This window comes from Mustela nigripes, chromosome 8 (assembly GCF_022355385.1).
Source record: "Mustela nigripes isolate SB6536 chromosome 8, MUSNIG.SB6536, whole genome shotgun sequence".
In the NCBI taxonomy this organism is placed as follows: Eukaryota; Metazoa; Chordata; class Mammalia; order Carnivora; family Mustelidae; genus Mustela; species Mustela nigripes.
The window spans coordinates 85,042,291-85,048,868 of NC_081564.1; the positions used below are offsets into that span (position 1 = coordinate 85,042,291).

Here is a 6,578-nt window from a genome sequence, read left to right on the forward strand (position 1 = left end):
ATGCCTTCAGTTAATTCAAATATATCAGTGGAACAAATACAATGACTGGATTGCCAGATTTCTTATCCCTTATAAGAATGGCAACAACATTACATTTATTTTTGTCATTGTGCTTTTATTTTTTTAGTTGGCTAAAAGTGGCCATCAAAGTGGCATTGTTTGAGTTTAGAACTTCCAAATGTAAACACTTGCAAATTCAGAGAAATTATAAACTTATTTGAGATTAAGACCAATTATATGAAATAAAAAATACATGTTTTACATGCATACCCAGCATGAGTTCAACTAATAATTATACACAAAACAATAGTAATAATCAGACTGAGTCCTTCAAAATGGATATATCAGCAAGAAATACTATGTGCTTCAACCAAAAAGTTTCTGTGGTGCTATTTAAAGAAAAAAAAAAAAGGAAAAACTTCATAAAATAATAATTAAGTTCAGGAAGCTTATTTTTTTCTCATAAAGGAGGATACTTACTTTATCCTAAGTGATACACAGAGTACCTTTTTTATTTTTTATTTATTTATTTTTTAAACTCACATTTTTAAAATGTATTTTACATATTCCCTGAAATATGATTTGTATTAAATAATTTTTTAATGCTTCTTGGCCTTTTGGCTAAGATCAAGTGTAGTAAATAATTTTAATGTAATAAATTTAACTTTTGCAACTATAGATATACACATATATGTGTGTGTGTGTGTGTGTATGTTTAGCCAACACCTCAATGAAGATATAGAGCATTTCTCTTTTTTTTTTATCATTTTATGTTTGGTTCATGATCTCTTTTTGATAATCACTTTTATAAAATGTGCAGTAATGGGGAATTTTTAAAATATTAAACTATAGTGAAATGCAAATATTTTACATGAGCTTGCTAAATAAGTAATTTCTCAGGCAAGAGCCCATGTTACATTTCCACATAAAGTCTGTTATTTAAAAATATTTAATAGGAAATTCAGGCAGTTAAAACAAAACAGTGCTAATAAAGTTATGCTAGGTGATGTGAGAACCATTCTAAAATATAAAGAACTTGAAATTATTAAGTTTTAAAAACACACTCATAGTACATGTGTAATGTATGTCATAACAGGGTCCCTTGCTGTTACTTAGATATCCAGGCTAGAAAAGATTCCAACATCCTATCATGTTACCATATCACGAGAAGATATTAGACTTCACCAACAGAGGGGAAACATATGTAGATTCATATGCTTGATAGGTCTTAAGTACTTTCACCTAGAATTGGCACATTACAGTTTCAAATTTCATTAGCTAAGACAAGCCCCATGACCATCCCTACCTTCAAAGTTGAGGGAAGGAAATTTTTTTTTTTTCTCTCTTGCTTAGCCATATTGAGGTTTAATTGACATTGTGTAAGTTTAAGGTGTACAATGTAATCATTTGGTATTTGTATATATTGTGAAGTGATTACCACACTAAGGCTAGTTAATATTTCTATCATGTCACAGTTACAAAGCTTTTATTTTGGTGGCAATAACTTTTAAGACTTTCTGTCTTAGTAACTTGCGAATATACGGTACCTTGTTGCTACCTATAGTCACCATGTTGTATTGCTACTTTCCTGTAATCTGTCTGTTCCTTTGAAAATATAACTGTAAGTGTCACAAGGACAGGAGAACTGGAAAAGTCTCTGAATGCTAAAAATATTAACCACAGATACTCCAATATAATGTTAAATATTTAATCTAATTCAGATCTTACTAGATGTAAAGAACTGTGTCAAACATTGACAGCCATCAGTGTCTTGCTATATGCTTACAAAAGATATGCCAAAAAACCTGAAATTGTCATAAATGTGAGAAATGATTTGAAAAACCTCTATGAAATCCAAAGCACCTTGATTATTTGATAGGAAATATTTATTTCTTTGGTTTTGAGTTGTTTGTTCTAATTATTAATATTAGAAAGAAGAAACACATGAAAATGACAACTGTGGATTTGGTATTTGGTAAAAAGAGCTGTAATGTTGAGGTTTGAATATGCTAGTAATTCAGAAAAGATGCAGATAGTTTTATTTGTTTCATTTTGTTTCAAATCAAACAAAATATCACATGATTGATAATATATTTAAAATTCAAACATGTTCAAATAGGAAGACCAGTTCTCAGTTAAATAATGTAAAAATGTAGTAATTGGCATCTGAATAGCCTACTGAAAATTCCTGGGTATATGGTATCATTTATAAATAAGGCCGATTACATTTCTTTTTCTTAGGAAATAAAATAAGTTATAACTCATAAATAACCTTGAAAACCTCTGCTCTTGTTTAAATGCTGAAGGAATAACATATTTGAATAGAATAATTTATGTATTTTGGGAAAAAAGGATTTGTACATTTTACTTTCTTGTAAGGTAGAGTAAAATGTTTCCCCCCTGTCTGTTAAATAAGATACAGTCTCCTTGTCAAGGAAAAAACTCTTGATTCTCATTTTATGTGATTTTAATCATTAATTTGAAGAAAACCAGCAAATTCTATTCCAAAATCCTTATGACAGCCTTCATGTGAAGCTGAAAGTTACCTACATTATTTACATGAGATTAAGTATTTTAAAATTGAGAAGTTATTTCTACCAATAAACTATCCACAATGTTTTGGTAGTCATTCATTTCTTCATGTTTGGGAATTTCAGTATATTCTCTCAAGGAGATAAATATATTTTCTAAGTAAAAGGTACTGTATCTGCTAGGTACTTTTAAGTTCAGGGTCCAATTATATTTTGAGTCCCCTGTGATGGTGACTGTTGAAGCCTTGGAGCTGCCTGGGAGTATGAATAACTCACACAGGTCCTGCCATGAGGGAACTTGCAATGGTGTATTTAACATGATGGGATAGAGAGAGAAACTGACACATAGTGTCCGTCTATTATCAAAAGCACCAATAGTTATCCAGAAAGATCTGGGGACATTTTACTCTGCATCATCTCTTTCTCATTTATAAAAAGGAGTATATAATCATACCTTTCCATATTTATTAATTTTTAAAAAATCAATCTTGTTGAAAAGTTATATTTATTTTAAAATTCATAAAGACACACAGCTGTTGACTTATTTACATTCTTTCAGACTTGATTAAAAAGGAGACTCCTATATACTATTAATATTAACATGCATAGATACAAATTCAAATGAATTTATAGATAATAGAATGAGGCACTTTAGGCAATAAATAATGACTTCCATCATAATAACTGTGAGCTATGTAGAAGAAGAACTAATAATGAAGCCTGACCTAGTCTGACATGTATTATTTATGTGAAGACAGATGTAGAGCTTTTTAATGTTAAAAAAAAAAAAACTTAAACCTAAAACTAACTTAATAATTACTTAATTATTAACAGTTAAGTAATAATTAATTAACAATTAATTATTACTTAATTAACAGTTAAGTGTCTGCCTTCGCCCAGGTCATGATCCCAGAGTCCTGGGATCGAGCCCCGCATCAGGCTTCCCGCTTGGTGGGAGATCGGCTTCTCCCTCTACCCCTGGCCCTGCATGTGCTCTCCCTCTCTCTCTCTTTGCACTCTCTCTCTCAAATGAATAAATAAAATCTTTAAAAAAAACCCTAAAATTTATACACTATTTAAATTTATCAAAAATATTAAAATAAAACATCCAAATATAGTGTTTATCTAAATTGTTTATAAACCCTCTCCCTGAGTTAGTTCTGAGTCCAAGGTCTTGGTGGTTGCGTAGCCTGGAGAAAATTGTCTGCCCTTTTGCAAACTACATTTTATCATCTGGAATATGATAGCAATCATAAGAGCAGCAACATCTACTGAATGGGACCGTTCTAAGAATGGGTGGAAATACATTATTTAGAATCTCTAATACAGTGTCCAATTCATAGATTTCAATACATTTAAAGTGTTACTTTACTAGTAATGATAGCGCTAGCATAGACTAATAACATCCCAGAAGATGCAGATGAACTTGCAGAACATCAGTCATCCAACAGAATCAGAAAACTAGGAATCAGCATACACTTTTGATACAGTTACCTCAGTCCTTAACCTTATGACTCAGTATTTCAGAAGGATCTTACAAAATAGGACTTACTAATATTGATTAATAAGTACCCATCTTCTAAGATCAACTATTGTCAGGCACCTATCTGTCTGATAGATTCAGTGGATGAAGATAATAGAGAGCATACAGCAACATCTAATCAAGCTTTCTGAGCCACTTTAAGGCCAACCTGAGAATAGAGGCTCTTGGGAGCATTTTATTATTTACACCAGCATCAAGACCAATGGCTTCCACTCCCTCTGTCCATCCTTCCCTCTTTGTCTCTCTCTCTCTCCTCCTCTTCTTTTTTCTTTGCTTCCTTCTTCCTTTCTCTCTCTCTCCCACCCTCTGTTTCTCTCTCTCTTACCTCCTTCTTTCAAGTCTAGAGCTGGCCTATCTCTGTAGTGAATGTAAAATACGAACTGTGTATTTAGGAATGTGTGTGAGTGTGCATACATAAACACATCTGTTTGTCCCTTTGGAAAATTTTTCATAATATTTAATGATACAGTCTCAAAATATCTTCTCTAAAATATCTTACTCTTAATATTTGAATTTAATCAATGGCAGTTAGCCCGGTGAAGCCTTTAAAAAGAATTCTTAAATTCTTTTTTTTTTTTTTTTTAAGATTTTATTTATTTATTTGACAGACAGAGATTACAAGTAGACAGAGAAGCAGGCAGAGAGAGGAAGGGAAGCAGGCCCCCTGCTGAGCAGAGAGCCCGATGTGGGACTCGATCCCAGGACCCTGAGATCATGACCTGAGCTGAAGGCAGCGGCTTAACCCACTGAGCCACACAGGCGCCCCTTCTTAAATTCTTTTTAAGCATTTGTGAATTAAGGGCAACCTTTACAAGGACAAATTTTAGTCCTGCTCCTGTATGAATCAATATGAATCAACAGAAATTACAAAAATTTAAAAATGTTTGCCGCAAATGATATTTCATTTTGAAATTAATAGCATTTTTTAATGTTTGTATTTGAGGTCGGTCACTTAATTTATACAAAGAATTAGAATACAGCTTAAAAGTTTACTTAAAATCCCAAAGGATAAAATTAATAAATCAGGACAATAAACCCACAGATAAAAAAAGATAATCAGGAATACCATTAACATGGGTAAATGTAAAAAATATGATCTCATGTGAATAAATAAGACGCAGTATCTGGCTCTAAGCTCCTCATGCCCAGATCAAAGAACATAATGTTTTCCAAAACTTATTGCATCCATAACCTAGAAAACAGATATAAAATTCTTGGGGTTTTACAATAGATACTGTGCAAGAAGATATTCCTGGTATTCCTTAGTAACAATTTTTTTTTCTTTCATTATTTTAAATTTGATCATTAGATAGAATTTAAAAGAGCAAATTAAATTATTTAAAGTTATTAGTTGTTATCAGAAAAGGTCATATAGTAATAAGGGCTGTGGTTCTATTAAAATACAGTTTTAGAGTGCTCAGTTTGGTAGCACATATATGAAAACACAGTTTTCAGTAATTAAGCTAGGTATAAACTGGTAATTAGAAGATCAGTGAAAATAACTTCATTTTAATAATTTATCAGGGGATCTAACATAGACTTTGTCTTACTGATATATATGTCCATACATATGGAAGTATATATTATAATTACTCAGGGTGTTTATCAAAGAAATAATTCTGGAAATGTCAAATAATTTGCCACCAATTGTTGCTTTTTCATTTCAAATAAAAGGCTTATAGAAAGCGAATAACAGTCATACCATTGCTTGTGTATGTGTTTCACCCATAGTTTATATAGTCCCACACTATCTTCTCAATTATTAAGAATGGCCCAGGTATATGTATTTACAAAATGTATTTTTATGTTGACTAACTTTTTAGGATGTCATTGCATATATGTTAATTCCTTTATTAACACTGCAGGATTTCCAAGGTCAAAAATCGTATCTGATAGTCTTTGGTATCTGCATATTTGTAGGTACTCACCCCACTCCATGGTATTTTATTTTGAAGACTACTTCCTGGAACAATAACTAAAAATTATTGGAAAATTCTTGGATTGTTAGGCGTTTTCCAAAATACGTAATGGCCATCTTCCCCAGGTGCTGTAGAACCTACTATCCAGGATACAGTCTGCTGATTTTTGCTGACATTAGGAAAGAGTCGTTTTCTTTCCAAAGATCATCTTTCTTCGGATGTTTTACATTGCTCAAGTTTGATGGCACCATTTCCAGTGAGAGACTAAACTGGACTTGGGCACAATGACCGCCTGTGGCCGAGGCAGGGACTCCTATTCCCTCTATTAAACTTTGCATTTCTTGCTCTGAAGATAATGTGGAGCCAAAGTAACAATCTCCCCTGTCTGAATATTGGAATGGTGGAGACACGAGTACAGCCAACAACTTAATTATGGATTTTAAAATTGGCATTAATCTTTTCTCATTCCTGTATATATTCTCTTCTAATGCCACAAGTCACAGTAAATTGCTCATTAAACTTCAGGCGATGCAGTGGAATGCTTGCTACCACTTATAGGCAATGCTCTCCAAAGTACAATTAGAG

The 6,578-nt window shown here is 32.3% G+C and overlaps 1 pseudogene; it reads left to right on the top strand.

Moving 5' to 3' along the window:
- The first annotated feature begins 601 nt into the window (after positions 1-601).
- LOC132024073 (U2 spliceosomal RNA) lies at positions 602-754 on the top strand (annotated as a pseudogene).
- The last annotated feature ends 5,824 nt before the right edge of the window (positions 755-6,578 follow it).